The sequence below is a fragment of the Siphateles boraxobius genome, unplaced genomic scaffold (genome assembly GCF_051911475.1).
Source record: "Siphateles boraxobius isolate OS27281-9 unplaced genomic scaffold, OSU_SipBor_1 22, whole genome shotgun sequence".
Taxonomy (NCBI): Eukaryota; Metazoa; Chordata; class Actinopteri; order Cypriniformes; family Leuciscidae; genus Siphateles; species Siphateles boraxobius.
In genome coordinates, this window is record NW_027508833.1 from 8,038,418 (window position 1) to 8,059,006 (window position 20,589).

A 20,589-nucleotide genomic window follows, 5' to 3' on the forward strand; every position below is an offset into this window, starting at 1 on the left:
TTATTGTTGTTCATTCTACATTATGTGAATTGTGGTAGTCTTTCAAAAATTGTCCCGTTGGCATTTTATAAAACCCTCACTAATCACGTATATCAGCCAAGACTGCCAAAATGACACTTGGGAATAAAGCTTTGCAAGCTTTTTACTTGAGCCTTATTGCCTTGCTTTTGCAATTTTTTCAGTCTTTGTTCTGATGTTTCCTAGTATTGTTCTTCCCTGCTTTGTCCTTGTTTTCTTTCTGCATCTGAAACATTTCTCTATGTGCACTTTGTCAGTGTGGTTGGATTTACAAGAGCTTGATGCTAAACAGAAACATTTCTTAGAGTCCAACCTACATAACAGATGAAAAGATGAAATTACTTTTGGTATTTATTTGCTGATGTGAGAGTTTAATGGCAGTTTATATATAGGCACTGCACCATTCATGACACCATAGTGATATTAACTCCTGCACCTGGTGCTATTAAGTCGAAATAACTGTTTAAGAGAAAGCGCTTAGATGAAGTGCACTCTCCTAAACCTTCACCGTTCCTTATTTAACACCTGAAACTCAAGATCTGCCGCAGTAGAGTGTTTTTGTTATCCGACTGTGCCTTTCTAATAATTCCTAAGCAACTGCAATTTAAACCATGTAAGACTATACTGTACTTTGAATATGCACTGTGACTTTCAGCACTCAAAGCTCCAGGGAACAACACTATTGAAACCGATCATTCTAGGGATGTCCTGAGCCGATCTCAATCCTTTACCCGATCCTTTATTTTCCATCAGCTGTCATGCGGGTGTTGTGCAGTAGGTGGCGGTATGCATCTTATAGTGGGTTCGCCATTTAAAATGAAAAGAAGAAGCTCAGATGTCTGTGTGACGCGTGAGAACCAATTAGGTCTGTTCTAGCACATCACACACACAAACGTTCAAGCATCCGTGTTTAGCATATTTGATGCACACTTTTGTATGGAATCACTCGAGTCAAGTCATTTATTGACTATTTATTTGTATCTGCCATCAGACTATCTGAGTGGCGTTGCCGTGGGTTGTGTGTGTGTCTTGCCCGCAATTTGACCGCAGCTTCATGCTTTCTGACTTTTCCCTTTATATTGCAATTATTCTGCTTATTGTACATACACATTTTTTTTGTTACAATGGTGCAGATTAAAACTGTATTAGATCCAAAAGAAAACCTAAAGCTTGTGCAAACAACGCAAAATATTTTTACATGGATGTCTTAAATGCACATTAGCTAAAAATGGCCTGTTTAGATCCAAGGGCCAGAGAGACAGAGGAATAGTTTCATAAACCGATGAACTTTGCAGAACTTAGTTATTGAACTTAGTTGAATCAACATTGAATCAACTAAATTGAGCTGAATAAAGATGTCTTCTGTAGAGCTGCTATATTAGTGAAATTGAAGTAATTGATAAGTTTTGCACTTATTTTCTTGTTCATTAACGTGAAGCTGCTTTGAATTTTTTAACTGAATTTATTTTATTTTAAATCTCTATAGAAATACAAATATCTTGTCTTAACTTGATAAATCACATTTTGAAAGTTTTTCAATCAATCAAATATCCACGAAAAGTTAATCCATGAAAAGGATTAGCAGAAAAAAGGTGTCGGACAGGTAAATGTTCTGAAAGAGCAATAAATATCCAGCTGAGCATGTAAATATGTATCATAAGCAAACATTTGTGTAGATTTGCACAAATGCATGCATGCTTAAATACATAAATAACAGGTTGTTCAAATTCTGTAACGGTCAGTTAAGTCAGACGGTTCATCTCAGTAGATATGGCTGCCATCTGTCTCTTAATCAGCAGAAATTAAAAGGTAATTCTTTTTAGAAACGTAATGCTATTGTACTACACAACTGTGAGGCAACAAGAATGAGCTGCATACTTCACATAGCAGAGTCTGCTTTATGACTGACGTCTGTGTTAATTGTTTTAATGAAAGTGTGCACAAGAAGCTGCTGGACTAACACACACACACATACACACACACTGACACCACAGAGGCCTGTAGTTTAGACCTCTGCCCACCAGGACCATGACACTGACATATGCTCTAATCTCACTTCACACTTCACTGCTAATGGGCAAAGACCAGCTCTTTTACTCTTGTTTTACAGTAAGTTTCACTAAATTGAGTCAATCAATAACAATTTTTAATAGCAATCCATATTTTTCTGTAGCTAATATGTTTGTGCATCAGGTCATATATGTTTTTCATTTAACTACTAACTAGAACACTGCTTTTGTACTTTTGACAGTAGCAGTAGCAGAGACTTTTATATTGAAAGGGACTGAAACAAGGTTGTAAACAAGGACATAATTTTTTACCTTAAACAACACCTTATGAGACGCAACAGACACATGCATTGACTAGCGCTGTCATGGGAATTCACATTAAAGATATCGCTTACCTCAGTGGACATCTAAACATATTTTTTATTATGAATATAAGATTAACCCGAAGAATGAATGCTTTAACAGATGCAGGTAATACAATCGATCTCTCTTATAATTCTCTACATAATACAATAAGCTTCAATTAAGCGACTCTGCGTTCCTTCATTACTAGTTCTAAAGTGACGTTTGAAGTAGTTGAAGGAAATAGTTCTGCACAAAAGAGACACTCCCTCCGTTGTTGTTTCTTATGTACCCACTTATGTACCCATAAAAGCAATATCGCACTTGTAGTCGTGTGATATGGCTCTATATCACAGCCATGCTAAAATAGAGACATATTGCACGACTATGAGTGCAATGTACGTATGTTTTAGGCAGGTCTTGACCGCATTAGTTACATAATAATTTTGCTAAATGATTTATTTCAAAGGGCCTTACAGCCTACAACCGCAAATTAACCAAATAATTATATCAAACAATGGGATAAAAATGACAAACTATTTCCATGTTTTCCCACAACATTACATTTCATTATCTATGGACAGCACACACACTTTCTCCCGTTCTCTCTCCCATACAAACACACACACACACACACAGAAACTGGTCAACGCTGCCCAGCGACCTTATCAATGAAATAGTTTTGAATCTGCAAAACTACATGACATTTCTCAGTATCGAGGTAGTAATGTCGTGTTTTTTGAGGCAGTTAAACTTACAGCTTTGCTATAGACTTCGCTGTCAAACACTTTTGAGAGACTCACAGACTGTTAATTCACACACACTTAAGCAATCTATCAATCTCTCTTCAATAACTGCATTAGTCTGCGTATCAATGGCTCAAGCCTACTTATATAAATTTACTTCACTCAGACAGATGCTTGTGTGACTGCTTTAGGATTGTCATTTATTGGGGGGAAAAGATTATATAAACGGAATAATTGATTCCCGGCCATGAAGTGAATTATTGAAAATTAACTCAAATCCACATTATGACCTCAGGTTTTGCATTAATCTACACTAAACAGTGTTGTCATGTATGTAGATGGAAAGACACTGTGTTTATATGGTCAGACTGACCCAATGCAGATTAAATACAAGGCATTTAAGTCTTATCAGTTGCTGAAATGCTGTTATGCGTGTCAGTGTCCGGAGCAGCAGGACGGTTTGTGTTGTGTTGGCGGCCTGCTGTTCACTCCGAACATGTCTAAAGGTTAGATGAGATTTAGACAGACGTTTCTCTCTGAGAGCTTCTGCGCTTAAGCAGTGACTTGAGCTGTTTGGGTGAAGTCAGTGTCATGTCGATTTGTCAAAAAAAAGATTTGAATTGATCTCTTTTGGTGAAATAATAGGACTCCAGCATGCATCTGTCCTTTATGAATAGTTGAGTCAAAACTGGCATTGTTAGAGCACAACTATATCTCTCCTGTTCTGTGTTGCATTCATTCACGCACAGTTAAGTGGCTTTAGATGCAAATATTTCAGTAGAAATTTAAATAATTTCACATCATTACTTGGTCATTGTGAAACTATTTAGACATGACACAGGTTTGACACAGCAGAAAAGTCACATTTAACAGTGTTCATAAACTGTTATTCTGCATTATATCGGTATTCAAGATGTACTTTGTAAAGCATTATACAGTATATTTGCAAAAAATAATTGTAACCATAGTTAAAATGCATTGTAATAGTTGCATAATCTTTATTAAATCTGAAATTGGTTGTTTGTCATATTTTAATGCATTATACTTTCTAAAGGTATAACAATGTAGACAAGTACTAAGTGTAATATAACTGTTGTTACAATTATTCATGAGATCATGTTTGCATTATAATGTGCATTACAAGGAATAATGAATGCATTAAAATGAATTACAAATAAAGCCATTCATTATAAATAAAGCCTTCAAGTTAAGTGGTACCAAAAACTTAAACTCATTTTATTTTAGTTTGTTGTCAAGGCAACATTTAGCCTTTTCATTGATGTACTTAAAAAAACACAAACTAAAAATGACATCAATGCACAATAAAATTATTGAAACTTTTACTAGGATGAAAATTAAAAATATAAAAATAAAACCTATTCAAAATATATTTATTATATTTACCTATTCAAAACATTCTTTGAGGATTCTCAGGAAGGGTTAGAAAACTATATAAAAAGAAAAGTAGTGATCATTGGCTATAAACTGAGTGTTAATGCAGAGGTCTGAGTGGAGCTGTTGCTCCCGGTTAATCTTTTTTCAATAACGTACCCCCTGTCAATTTTTCTCTCAGCCAAGTACCCCCTGACCGGCCCCAATCATTTGAGATAGAAATAAAAGCTATGACTACGATATAGTGATGTGCCATCACTATGGGATTTATTATACATTGTAAATGAAAAACATTTGCAATAATAAACATTTACAATAATACATTGGGGGAAACTCCTTTCCTCAGATTTATTGAAGCTTTTATGTAAAATGCATTGCAACTGCACAGTGAGAGACTGATTCACTGATTGGCTGTGCTGCAGCAACTGCACATCCAATGGCGAAGGCACCTCTGACGTGTGCGCTAATCAGCTGTCAGCACAGACATAGCGTAGACACACATAGCGCCTATAAAGGGAACAACTGGCCATGTTACTACAGTGCGGCAGGCTACGCAATACTCGTTCCCTATTCTCAGGGAACCGAGGTTATGATAGTAACCGAGTATGTTCCCTTTTGAAGACCGGTCACTTCGTATTGCGTAGCTATGCGCAGTGGGGACGCAATGTAAAACACCGCACCATGAGTAACTTTGTTGCTGTGAATCCCATCAAAACAAACCCCTCCTGATATTGACGGAATTTGGTTGGCTCCACTTTGACTTTCTTTATTTCTCCACTTTGGCTTTCTTTATTTCTTCAGGATTTCATTTAAATGTCTGTTTGTTTCCAGTAAAGCAACTGGATTCCTGCTAAGCGTGATTCAAATTCTTCTTCTGTGATTTAGGTAGTTTACTAATCACATTTAAAATAGAAACATTTTATATAAAAAAAAAAAGTGGTTTACATAAACATTTTATTAAACTTATTTTCGTATGATATCTTCATGGATCATGGATGATTTTGTATATATTTTAAATTAATTTAAGTTAATTAATAATTTAAATTAATTAATTAAAAAAAATGTTTTATATAAATCTCACGTACCCCCTAACAGTACCGCAAAGTACACCTAGGGGTATGCGTACCCCCATTTGAGAATCACTGCTTTAAGGAATGATTAGATTGAAGGGCATGATGTTGTTGTTATTATTATTATTATTATTATTATTAAATTTCTGTACACGCTCAGACATGAAAGGCAAAATAACAGATATTATGTTATAAACGTGTTATATGATAATAACCTAATTGGTTACACATTATTTTAAGGTACCACATTGTAAATACAGAAAAAAGTACTGATTTATGTAATATTAACTTCATGTACTTAGAAAGTAAGTACATGCAACGTGTAACCATCACCTAATAATAAGGTGTAACTACATATTTTACATGTGCATTTAATTTTAACTTAGAATACATTTTTTAATAACATTACTTTTAGGCAAAGTTGATTTGCTACAAGATCACTAGTCAAATTATTAGAAATAACAGAACTAATACTTAAAAATGTTCTTCTGTAGGCTTAGGTGGTATCCAAATTTTTATACCGTCAAACCTCCTCCCTATTTTACTGGGGTATACGGTATTACCGTGACTACATTTCTGTGCTACACCGTTCAGAAACTGTATACCAGATCGGGCAAAAAAAAAAACACAAAAAAAAATCAAGGCCAACCCGTGCACGTTGTGTCTGATCCCGGCTGACTGCATTAAATTTAATTATGAGCCGGAGCCCTATTTAGAATCGACTATTTTTAATATGTGGGCCGTTATAATATAGTGGCGCCAAATAATTTTTTAACCCAGGTGCTGAGGGGGTGGTAGATATTAATACTATTTATAAATGAGCAAACATGGGACACTTAATAATATTTAATTATTTTAATTATGACAATTAAAGTATTCATTTTATTAATTAATTTAAATTAAATTAACAAGCAACAAGCAAGAAGTGCATTTGTAAATCCGGTGACACGCGTCCATTGATTTTTATTAATACAACTTTTCTGTCAGTGCTGCAAAGATTAAGTTGACGATCGCCATCTCCTAGTGAACGCGCATATATAGAGAAAATGCAAATCATGGATTACATAATCAGAAGGTATAGGCTAGCCTTTTTCTTTTCGTTTTGAATTGTTTCGTTTAAAGAAATTGACGATTGATATCTCCGTAGTGAACGCTCCTATAGAGAGAAATCATGGATTAATCAGAGAATATGCTGCCTATATTTCTTTTCCTTTTGAATTGTTTCGTTTAAAGAAATTGATGATTGATATCTCCGTAGGGAACGCGCCTATAGAGAGAAATGCACATCATGGATTAATCTGAGAGTATGCTGCCTATATTTCTTTTCCTTTTGAATTGTTTCGTTTAGAGAAATTGACGAATCGCCATCTCCATAGTGAACGATAGAGAGAAATGCACATCATGGATTACATAATCAGAGAGTAGGCTAGCCTATTTCTTTCGTTTTGAATAGTTTCGTTTAATGAATTTGATGATCGCCATTTCCGTATGAACTCGCATAGAGAGAAATGCACATCATGGATTAAATAATCAGCGAGTGGCCTATTTCTTTTCGTTTTGAATTATTTCGTTTAATGAAATTTCAAGCTTTATTTAGATTTAGGCCTATCTGTCATGTCTGTGAGACATACACTGAGTTTCGGTTAATTTATGATGAGATTTCAATGCAAGTGACCGCGGCGCGCCAGCGAACGATCATGTCATGATTATGTTGTCTCCTATATTTGATTCTTATTTATTAAATCCATTGATCCATTTATTAAATTGGTTGATAAAAAAAATTATAAAAATTAAGATACAATTTATACAAAACGAAATTCACTTTAAAGAAAGGCCTTTTACAAAATGAAACTTAATTAAGTGGTCAATGTCTGAGTCCCGATGCATCCCATCTTACCCGTGCTGTTCAGTTTTCATTATCAACGTAAAAAAAAATAACATTATCATATTTTAACAAATATAAACTAATGCGCTTATTTAATCGACTCGGGGCAAAATGCATCCTCGCAGCAGTGAGTGGGTGGTTGTTTCGGAGATGCGACATTAGGTTAGAGGTGTTTCCATCTCTCGCGGTCAACTTTTTTATTGCAACATTTACAATTGCCTCGTCAGTATTTACCGCCTCTCCCTTCTCTCTCTCTCTCTTTCTCCTCCACACTGTCACTTGATGACAACTACATAAGCATTTTTAGGCATTGAATAAATGATATTTATATATTATATATAAGTGCCGGTGATGAAGGTATTGAAACTGATACCATTGCTATTTTAAGACCCCGCGGTATACGATATTACCGTAATACCGCCCAACCCTATTCTTCTGTTAAGTTTTTGTGAATGTCATGTATTTAGAGATTCAGAACTCCAGCATTTTTTTAGATACTTGTGCCAAAGCAAGGCCAGACTGATCAAGGCAAGACTAGATTTATTTACCATTAATAAAATAATTTCACAGACTCTGTCTATATTTCATTCTCATTATCTAGAATTTTGACTGTTGGCATTAAGCCAGACTCATTTTCTAAAAAGTTTAAATTGACAGTTTAAAGTTTAAACACTGAAGAAATTGGCAGAACTGTGTTTCACCTCATTTTTATACAAGTTGTTAAATCTGCACAAAATGTCAATAAATATATTTTTGGGGAAAAACAACTTTTCAGCAGTAGTGTAAGTTTTGTTAAGGTGTGATGCCATGAACCTTCCAGCAATATTTTCTTAGAATTGTTTATTAGAAGAAGTGTGCCATCTTCTAAACAAAGAACTCAACATACCATCATAAGATATGAAATCCATCCAACATTCGATTATGAGAAGATGAAACTATAAAAAAAATGCTACAGAAACATGACTTTGTACCTTGGCGCTTAACTTATGCTTACGCTTTTCCCTTTGATAATTTTGCAAGATTTAATTAATGAAATTGACAGTATCCTTATATTTGTAATACTTGTTGATGGGCTCTTGTACGGCGTGTGATAAATGAGCATCAGCTCAACAGTGTTGTGTTAGGCGATGAAAGGCTTTTGTTTCCCTGGACAGGAAGGAGGACACAGGAACAGTGATGTCATTTTTGCAAAAGCTTCGCGTCAAGCTGTTTTGTGCTGCTTACCTGAACAGACTCTTGTGTTTCTGACTTGAATTAAGCTCGTCTCAGAGACGAGCAGAGGAACTAAACCTTCTTGTATGAGTGAACCGCATACTGGCTCTGTTCTGTGTGCCAATGACCCTTCATGTTGTGATTAAAGGATAAAGTCTGTTACGTTCTTTTTAAAACTTGAAACATAAATAAAAAACATGTTCAAAGGCCTTTCAGTAAATCATAGATGACCTATACCAAATAATTTTCAGTGTGGCTGTGGCCTAATGAAACTTTTTAGAAAGCGTAGTGATGCTTTGAGAGAAACTGTCTGCCAGCTGAGGAGCAAATGGGCCGTTCCTGATACCGCTTTACATTTATTTGTTGTTTATTTCCTCTAATTAATTGAACTCATGAAACTTATACAATTTAACAACAATTTATTTAAAGTTTAATAAAAACAAGTTTAGGGCCCTATGAAATACATTTAATCACTAAAACAGTCGCTTTGTCAGTTCATCGCAATCTCACAAAGTTACATTGTGATCAATGAAGCTGCCAACAATGCACAATAAATATCTTACATCATGTCTACACTTGTTTGTTAATGAGGCTTTGTGAGCCTGTATAACTCGGCACTGAATAAAAGCTCGGTGAGTGGATTCTGACTGATTTAAAGGGCCATGAACTGAGAATTAAAATTCTACTTTTGACAGTTAAGAGGTAGTTATACTATAAAAATATCCTGTAAGTTTCAAAACTCAAAACTTCCTTGTTATTCCATAAACAGCTTTATGGAAACCACGGCCAGAAAAGGGACCTAAAAAGTGTGGAATTATGATGTAATATTGCGACGAAAGACTGCCTTTTCAGAAGATCAACGCCTATGTCTACATGTCTTTGGCTCCGCCCACTGGTGCGTTAGTGAATAGTGACATGCAGTGTTGTGCCTGAACGCGTTCATTGAATGATAGTTCATGAACTCGTTCATATGTTGGGCGAACGTGAACTGAACGTACTGTATTATTGCCTGGTGAACGTTACTGTGAACTCGTTCATTCTGGTGTCTGTGAACAGCGCGCTGCGCGCTCTCAGTTTAACTTCGTTCAATAGGGCGCCAGATTTCTATAGAGCCTTCCAGGCGAAAACCCGGCTAAAACACAAAATGGCCTTAATATGTAGCAGAAAAAACACCCAATCTGGCAACACCAGCCAGCAGCCACCGCCGCATGCGTGATCAAAACAAAATAAAGCAAGGAAGCGTCGTATGATCATTTAAGCGAGTTTTATGACAAGGCCGGTGAGGATAGGAAAAATCTTACATTTCTGTTCAAACTTGACCCGCCGATAAAATAACTGCTGTCTGTAGTTCTATATGGGCTGTGGCAATCATTTTGAAAAATAATAGCTAGTAGCAACATTATGGAAAAAAATAACTATAAATGAACTAGTTAAAAAATTTAAAGTCTGAACTGAACTGAACTTTAAACTAGTTCATGTAGAAAGTGAACTTTGGCATGAGAACTGGTAACACGTGACATGAGAACGGGTAAAGATTGACACAGGATTAATAACATTACCCTCCAAAGAATCCTAATGCTAGGCAAGTGTTTGTTTTTTTCAACTATGGGAAACTCTCAGCAGTGTATTATTTGTTTGTATTTGGTACATTTCACTGTGTAATCATTTGGCAATTCAGTCGCAATCTTGGCGCAGGCTTTGCAAACAGACTTTTACGATATGGATCCATCAGCAACACCACAAACATGTAACAGTGTTCATTCTAATGCCTGATCTGTGATCAGTGATTTCTGATGTGTAACCATTCAAGTTCAGACAGATTTTCTATGGCTTGATTTTTACAGAAAGCGATCAAAGAATGATCCCTTTACAATAGCCGAAGCTGTCAATTACACAGTGCGAGTTTATCTGGACACTTGCCAAAACTCCCGTTATGTAATCAATGACTCTCTTTCTGTATTGACATCATGTTTGCATTATTTATGGTGAAATTTGTGAGTGCAGAAATTGTGTTGCAATGATGAGATCACTGCATTCACGTGATTAACAGTCTGTCTGTCATCTGCTCAATACTCATCACTGCAACCTTTCATGTGATTAAATTAGATCTAAATTAGGACTTCAGTTCGGCCTTCAATACCATCATGCCTGGTCTTCTCACAGCCAAACTGACCCAGCTCTACATACCATTCTTCGATCTGTCAGTGGATCACCAGCTTCCTGACGGACCGGCAGCAGCGAGTGAGACTGGGGAAACTCACATCCAGGACTCTCACCACCAGCACTGGTGCCCCCCAAGGGTGCGTTCTCTCCCCACTGCTCTTCTCCCTGTACACTAATGACTGCACTTTTAAAGACCCCACTGTCAAGCTCCTGAAATTTGCCGAAGACACCACTGTCATCGGTCACATCCAAAACGGTGACGAATCTGCTTACAGACTGGAGGTTGAACAGCTGGCTGTCTGGTGCAGTTATAACAACCTTGAGCAGAACACGCTCAAAACAGTGGAGATGATCGTGGACTTCAGGAGGAACAGCCCAGCACTCCCCCCACTCACCATCATGAACAGCACTGTGGAAGCAGTGGAGTCATTCAGGTTCCTGGGCACTTCCATCTCTCAGGACCTGAAGTGGGATAATCACATTGACTCCATTGTGAAAAAAGCCCAGCAGAGACTGTACTTCCTTCGCCAGCTGAGGAAGTTCAACTTGCCACAGGAGCTGCTGATTCAGTTCTACTCAGCTGTCATTGAGTCTGTCTTATGCACATCCATCACTGTCTGGTTTGGTTCAGCTACCAAATCAGACATCAGGAGACTACAACGGACAGTCCGGACTGCGGAGAGGATTATTGGTGCCCCCATGCCATACCTCCAGGACCTGTACTCTTCCAGAGTGAGGAAGAGAGGAGGTAAAGTCATCACAGACTCTACTCACCCTGGACACCACCTATTTGAACTGTTACCGTCAAGACGGCGAATCAGATCACTGGCCATAAGAACATCTCGGCACAGGAACAGTTTCTTCCCACAGGCCATTTCCCTTCTGAACAGTTAACACTCCTCCCAAGGCATATGTCTTTAAGTGCAATACTCCCACTGTTTAGTGCAATATCCTACAACTCAGATGATACTTATATGTAGATTTATTTATTTATAATATTCAAAACACTGTAAATATGTTCATAATCTGTGAATCTGAAAAGGTCAATTCTGACTAGACTCAACTGTGATACTTTTATTCTCATATATTTTTATTTTTTATTCTTATAATTTGTAGTATTATGTTTCTTGTTGTATTTGTATATGTCCACTGGAAGCCTAAGTACCAAAACAAATTCCTTGTGTGTGCAAGCACACTTGGCAATAAAGCTCTTTCTGATTCTGATTCTAAATATAGTGCTATAATCAACACTTTTCACAATTCGTTAATCATGACTACTATAATAGTCAAAACGTAGTAAAAGTATTCAAGAGGGTTCCATATGCAATATTTATTTCATATACAAAGATGTTCGCTCTTCAAACTATTTAAATTAGAGGGCTAAAATCAGGGTAGAAAATTATTCTATAATAAAACCATTTACTTCTTAATTGTGAATTTTATGTAAAAATCATTAACATTATAAGTGCACCTCAGGAAACATTTATAAAATAATTTTAAAATCCAGTTCATGACCCCATTAAACACGATTGGCCATTGCGTTCAAGAGATCAACAACTATGTCTGTGATACAATGTGCTACCTTGCTCTCTGCTTCAAAAACATGTTGTAAATGGATACATTTTGAAGTTCTCCAGAGCGAAAACACAGACATGCACTGGAGCATGTGCAAAGTGTCTGTTTCGCCAATATATTACTACAGTTCTGTCAGGACCACTATCGTCAAATACAATTGACAATTAGCATACAGTGTGGATTGGCAGTATGGTTCCGTTCTGGGCGAGAACTCCCAGCGCATCCATGCTGCCTAGCATGGATAAGAGCAGGGAGAGCAGCAATAACCCCCCAAAACAAAACCAAATGCCAATATCCCCCAAACCCAACTGACAGTGTAATTCTGGATGCTTTTGCAGTTACCTGAGTGAGCCAAGGCAAAAAGCATGTTGCCAATACCTAAAAAGCTTGAGCAACAGCATGTTACCAACAATATGGAAAGCCTTAAGCAACAAGTATGCTGCCCTTACCTGGATGACCTAAACAAGTATGTTGCCAATACCTGCATCAGCCATAGCATCAAGCATGTTGTCAATACCCGAAATGCTTAAGCAGTAAACATGCATATTGCCATAAATGACATGCCGTCTGAAATGAAGAAGTGAAAATTGAGATATCAAAATGAATCAGCTGCTTGCTTGTGGTTGTATATCCTGAGTCCAGTTCCAGTTTCTTTTGAGTGACGACTGTAAGCTAGAGATGAGATATGGAGATTTCCCTTTCAATTATCCTTATTGGAAATATGTCACAATACTGAGTAAAGTTGGTGGAAACTTCCAGTTCACGCAGAATTAAGCAACACATGTCATTAATACAGCTGGATGGTTAAATGCAGCAAGTGTGAATCTGATACTTAGATATATTTAGGCACAAATATGTAGGTTTGCAAAAACTGCGTACACCGACACCTGTCAATGATGTCATAACCTTGTTATACTTGGTTATAGTTTACTTCTGTAGAAACCAAGAAAATACAATTATTATTTTTTATACACTACCCCCAACACGACTGAGGCTGATTGAATGGTTAATACATCCTGATGTTAGCGGCATATGTTGAGCACTACAGATTAATATAATGGGGGAAGCATCAGCCCAGCTGGATCAAGCAAGGACACATTGCAACAAGCCTGTTGTGGTAGCCAATTTACCAATTGTATAGGATCTATTGGGGGAAGCTTACACCCCTAGCGGCAGCAAAATCTGATACAACAAGCATGTTGTATAATCAAGGAACTATTGCTTAAACTAGTGTAATTTGGCAGGGGAAGCATACACCCTACAGCAGTGAACCTCTGTGGTGAACGTACCTACTGTGAATTTGTACAAGTATGTTACCGATAATCTAGATAAGCTTTAGCCACAAGCATATGCTAACTTAAACACAGCATGTTGCAATAATCGGATAGAATAAAGAACAAGCATTTTCCCAATGCAACCAGATAATCCTAAAACAACGCTTTATTACTAGAGCTTGTTGCGTAGGACAGTATGCGCAATAATACTAGAAGCCTAAGTAGCAAGCATATATACGATAACATTTCCACTAGCAACCACCAGTACAGTACTGAGAGCAAGTTGCTAAAACAACAGCATATTGCTGATACCTAATAAGCTTAGCACAGCATGTGACAATGACACCAGATAGAGGCCTAAAACACAGGCATGTTCCAAACAACGACTGGGCTAAATAACCTTAAAACAGCCATGTTGACAGTAGCAACAAACCACTTTTAGAGGAAGCAGTTTTCAATAGAAACTAGATAGAATTTCGAACAAGCAGTGTTTTTAGAGCAAGCATATTTCCAATACACTATAGCTTTAAGAACGCTGTGTTTCCAAGAACTAGATAGACCAAGCAAGTCTGATACCCTGCAGAATAAACGCTGAACTGACTCAACTGAATAGTGACTGCTTACTATATATTTTTAGAGCAGCACCACAGCAGAAATTATTCAGTTTGCACAATGAAATGTTATTTCCTAACTATCAGCGCAAGAATCGGTTGAATCTGTGCTGCATAGTGCTAAAAGCACAGCATGTGCAACGTGAGCTGTTGCCAATGACAAAAGATAAGTACGCACATAGCCAATATGATCACATAAGCCTAGCAAGAGCATTTTAATGAAAACGACTAGATAAGCCCAAGTAACACGGATAGCATTAGCTACAAGCATGTTGTCAATACCCTGATAGCTTTTAGCAATGAGCATTAAAAAGGAAATTAGCTTCGTGAAGACTTTCAGAGATAAATGGAGAGTGAATAACATCGAGTCTTGTGTCAATAATGTCGCGATGCAAGCAGCAATGCAGACTGAGATCCCTTACAAATCACGCAGCTTATGATCGATGCGGCGAATCTCATGTTCAAGTTCATGAACTTGAATTAATCTGAGGTGAAATCCTTGTGGGGAACAAATTCCTCTTGCTAAATTCCCGACTGCACGATTCCTTGTGAGATGATGCAGTTTGCCTGCCTAATTTCGCCATTTAATTAGCTCCTAAGAAACGCAATAGCTGCTGATAATACTGAAGGAGCTTATATATGTATACAGTGATAGGCGTCGTATTCCTATTGGTAGACATGGATCATCTGAGAGTCAGCTGATGCGAGCTTGACTAACGTGACCTGCCAGAACTGACGCTACGCTTGATTATCAACTGAGGGTGTTCTTGCTTGTGTTTGAGGGTCATTAGTTACCCCTTAGAACTAGGCCTGTTCACTTGATACAAACACACTTGTGATGCAAACACACTTGAGTTGTATTTAACTTATTTTTCTAGTTTTTCTTTAAGCCTGAACTTTTGAGACAAAGAGAGTTGTAACTTAGGATCTACTTTAAAATGTTCTTTTATAGTTTTCAGTCACAGTAAAATAGTTGCTGTGTTTAAATGCCCATAAATAATATGTTTGTACTCCAGGAAGTTGTTTATTAGTCTCAGCCTAAGTCTTGCTGGGTTAATAGTTTGGTTGGAGTGGTTCCACAGACTCATTTGTGCTGATCTATTAGGCTGGTCTGTGATCATCTGGAGTCTGCGGAGTGACTATTAGAAGTTCCTATTCATCAGACTGAGTCCTGAACTCTTGCTGAGCTCTGCTCTGTACATATATCCAGCATCTTGGCACTTTCTGAAGAGCCATGAAAACATCTCTGAACATCCTCACTGGTGCAGTGTGACAAGCATGCTCACTTAAATGGGTCATAAACAACATTTTTTAAATGTTATAATGTTTCTTGAGGTGCACTCGTAATGTTAGTAGGATATTTTATATCTAAACTGTCTTAATTAAGAAATAATAAGCCATTTTCTACCCCGATTTTAGCCCTCTGCTTCAATTCAACTTGCTTCAATTCCACTAGCTTAAATAGGTGTGTCTCATTTAAACGGAAATTGCAATAGTCTTTTCTTCCCTGTTGAGGCGTATATATCTGAGTGAATAGGCTTCTGGAAGAAGAGAAAATATAGGCGGGGCTTGATTGAGTTAATTTCTGTCACTGTTTGTTTGGGATTGTTTTACAGTTTTTATCTTTGCTTCACTGAATCCTGCAAAGGCTCCTCCTTTTTGTTGCAATAGCAATGAGCACCCTAGTCACACTAAGTGACCCAAAACTGGAAAAACTCCCACAGTGTGTATTCAGCTTTCTGTTGTGTTTACTTGGTTTAAATTCAATTTCGCCAGTTTATTTTTTTTTGTGGATTAGATCTGTTTATTTTAATTTATTACATCGTCACCCCAAAGGCACATTCACTTTACCCCCGCCCCTAATATGATTTATAATGTGCACGATTTTAAACTTTTTCTTTGAGGATAATGACCATTTAATCTCCAGATACTGTGCAAATATTCTGTTAAACTGAGCAAGGTTTATGTGGTGTGTTAAGCATAAATGTGGTTAGCCAGTCATAATAAATCTAGCGCCCAGAGCAGAAAATAAGACCCATCACCAGGATCTCCAGCTTGGCCTTTGTGCTTTCATTCAGAGAAAGTCTAAAACACACCCAGAACGTCACGGTTCTGCATTCCAGCCCACAGACCCACAGCAACACTGTGTTCCAGGAGTCAGTCTGTTTCATTATACAGTGCTCAGCATGGACGGTCACATGGCTCTAGGTATCAAAGGAGTCCTGAAGATTTTGAAAAACATTTTGGGGTTGTTGAGGGGAGACCGCACTGAAAGTATTTAATAGTAGCCTTCTGGAAATCATCTACTGCTGAGCTCCAGTAGAATGTTTTGCCTTTTAAAGGCCTGTTGACACTAAGAATGGAATGAATTACAAATGAAAGATCTATTTACCAAGAGATACTAAAACAATTGGAAATTACAAATTTCACTTACTTTCAATGGCTCCTGTCATGTTTTTATTTTATTTTACCTTTCCTTTACAGGGCTCGCAAAATCGCTAGCCCGACGTCTCGGGGCTATTGTGTTTTCAAGTCGGGCTACCAAAATGCATAACCGGTCTGCCCGACGGGCTATCTGAAATAGTGTAATCAAATTCCCCTAAACTTCTGCCTCGCCCCCCTAAAAATGTGTGATTAAGTGTAAGCTACACAAATTCGTGTTCGCTTCAGTCTTGTTATAATCAGATTCAGCGCGTTCATCTTCAATCCGCAGCGGCGCACGAGCAGAGTGCACGTCAGAAAAAGAGGACAGGGAGTGTGTGTGTGTGTGTGTGTGTCACTGCTCGTCAATGTCAGAATATTTGAGATGACCAATCAAATAGGCGGGCTTTATGTCACAGAAGCTGCTGAGCGCGAATTTTAGCAGAGTGACTGACGCTTCAGTTTATGGTCAAATGCGAGATAAGATGTAAGTAGCTAAACTAAACATTTCATATTTGACCGTTTTTTTAGGTCATAAATGTTAAACGAATGACAAAAGTAATCAGGCAAACTAATAGGCTTATGTAACGTGATTCATGTAATGTAATAATTAGTTTACTGTCATTGTGAGTTGACAAGAAACATTAACAAAGCCCTTTGCATCGTTGGGCACAAGATTAATAATGAATGTGTACATGTTGAGAATTAATATAATACAATTTGTAGCCTTCAGTAAATTAAAAAAGTTCATTTTTCGGAGGGGAAGAGACAGGGCAAAATGAAGAGATTGAGAGAAAAAGAAAGAGTGATGGAGATGAGAGAGCAGGTATTGACAATCTACTGCCACTGACATGGTTTTAAAGCTATTTCTTATCCTTTTTTGGCCTTCAAATGTCTTGAAATGCACACATCAGAGATATAAAAAATATGAACCCCCTGACAACCTTTAATTTAGGACCTCTTTGATAATAAAGCCCTGTCTACGGCCCTGTGTTAGGAATAAGATCAATAATGAATGTGTATATTGTGAATGAATTTAATAAACTTAGTTAGGCTACCTAGCTTTCCTAGTAGCTTTCAGTAAATGAACACTTCTGAGAAAATTATTCATAAATCAACCTATCAGTTGACCCTATGTTTACTTTCTTCACTGAAATAAGGAAAATAATCAGCTGCATGACATGTTTTTAAAGTTATTGTTATCCAATTTTTGGGGATATGTAGATGAGAGAAATAAAAATTTTCTCGAACCCCCCTAACTAGCCTACCTCACATCCGGGATCTCAGTAATTATAAAACCCTGCCATCTGCATGTTAATGAAACTAGTTAATAGTGAGCAATTAGACACAAAACTAAAGTGTTAACTTTTTTAGTCATAAACTCATTGGGGGCTGAGCCACAGACTGATTCATGTTCCACACTGGTCACACAAATTTCAGTTCAGTTAGAACCAGATGCATATTTGTATTGTTGATTCTAATTTGATTATTTTATATCCAATTGTTGATATTTGTGTTTTGAAAAAGTTTTTGATTGATGTTTGACTCCTAACCAATTTTCTACATTAAAAATTGTCTTTTTATTTGGGCTAGTAAAATCCATTCCGGGCTCACAAAATCTGAAGAGTGCCTGCCCGAAGGGCTACCAGCGATTTTCAAATTTTGCGAGCCCTGCTTTAATGTGTATTAAAGCTTTTTGTTCATTTTTTCTGTTGGAGTGAATTACTCTTGGCTGAAACACCTAATTTGTAGTCCCGCTATTATTTCCATGCCACATCATTAAGGTTAGTTATCGCTTCAATTTTAGTGATTCTGATTTCAATTCTGATTCTCAGATTCTTATTGATTACAATATGGTGGTAAAAAAAGGAAGTCAGAATAAATATCAAACAACCAACTAATAAACTAGACTAACTAATATAAATGTCAAACATTATTAAAGACAAGTAAACAATCAATAATACAATAAGAACAAATTAGCAGTAGCACAAATTCATACAACTGAATAAAGTTAAGAAATTGAAATCAAATGTAAAATAACACTGCATAGTTTTCTTTTTATAAACAAAATATAGATTAATTTTGTTTATTCAGTTTTTAGTCAGTTTTGTTTTCAGTCAAGATCAGTGAGTGATTTTTCTTTGTCTTTTTTGGCTTGATTAACATTAAGGACACGTGTTTTTTCAACACCGAGTTTTACTTTTATATAGATAGATATTTTATATAGATAGATAAATATCTGCTAACTGTTTATTTTGATTGTCCTCCAACAGACACTCTACTGACTATAAGTTTCTTTGCAACTACATATCAACTTATTCTAACCCTACCAGTCTACTAACACTCTAATGAGAGTTAGTAGATATGTAGGTGTAACGTTACTTACAACAGACTGTGTAAAGGGACCATCAAAATAAAGTTTAACCAGAAAGTCATATAAGTTTGGAACGAGAGGAAATAATGAGTTTTTGTTTTTGGGTCGACCATTCCTTGTCATTTGACTGGTTCAGTCAAAGTAAATATCACTCATTCTGTTCAAATTTTGTTCAGAAATGTCAGTGCTGTTTGTCCGTATGCAATTCTTGCTTTTGCAAGGTATAGAGTTTGAGTAGATATACTCAGAAAATAAATTAAGTTGTGGTAGAGATGATGTGCATGGTTATATTGTAAAGTTAGATTACTAAACATTATTGCACAATAGATTTGTCAAGATATTGAGTTTGGAGATGGCTGAGGAATATTCCTACAGACACACGCCCTTGAGCTACTGTGCAGTGTTCAATTTCATCAAGAAGAGTCTGGAGTCTCCTGGGACTGCACAAATGTTGGAATTGAAAGCTGGGCTGATGGATCTGAGATGACCCTGACATGAGTAGCCTCACACAGATGGAGGGAATGAGAGGGAGGAAAAGGGAGTGTTGTACACAGAGGCCTGAACAAACAGTTGAGGATCAGAAATTCCTCAAACAGTACGCCTCGGGCCGGATGTTCTCGCTCCAGAAGAACCGGGTGTGGTGGAATCTGTAAACACTGCTCTTTGATATGGACAAGAGCGCTAGAGAGCCAGCTGATTTTCCACATATTGTGTATTATATGTAATTCAGATCTCTTAGTATTGTTTGTTTCTGTATTATGTCGAAAAATCGAATGTACTGTGTGTATGTTTCCGATTAAAAGTTTGGCTTGGCAAGATTTGTTTGTTTTTGAAAGTCTCTTTTGCTTGTGTGTTCAAAGCTGAGTGTTCAGCATCATTACTCCAGTCTTCAGTGTCATATGATCCTTCAGGATTATTCTATTATGCTCTTTTGCTGCTCAGTTATTATTAATTATTATTATTTAGTGGTCAATTTTTGATAATGGTTCTTATTATCAGTGTTTATTTTTCTGCGCGACATATTTTCAGGATACTTTAATGAATGGAAATTTCAAAAGAACAGCATTTATTTGACATAGAAATTTTTTGTAACAAATATCTTTACTGTCCCTTTCCATCAATTTAATGCATCCTTTCTGAATTACAATATTATTATTATTATTATTATTATTATTATTATCTACTACCATTCAAAACTTTGGGGTATCACTGGTTTTCAACATTGATAATAATTAGAAATGTTTATTGAGCATCAAATCATATTAGAATGATTTCTGAAGGATCTTGTGACACTGAAGACTGAAGTAAGGATGCTGAAAATTCAGATTTTAATCAAAGGAATAAATTACATTTTTCTATTTACATTACACACAATAGATTTTAAATATTCAAATAGAAAATAAATAAATATTTATTAATACAGTCTGTTGATAATACAGGTTTTACTCTATTCTTGATCAAATAAATACAGCCTTGGTCACCTGAAGAGAGTTCTTT

General features: G+C 36.7%; 1 protein-coding gene across 1 annotated transcript in view; it reads left to right on the plus strand.

Annotated features, from left to right (window-relative positions):
• The window catches only part of stxbp6 (syntaxin binding protein 6 (amisyn)), a 72,906-nt gene that overhangs the window by 36,807 nt on the left and 15,510 nt on the right, over positions 1 to 20,589 (plus strand). The gene's annotated exons all lie outside the window — the stretch shown is intronic.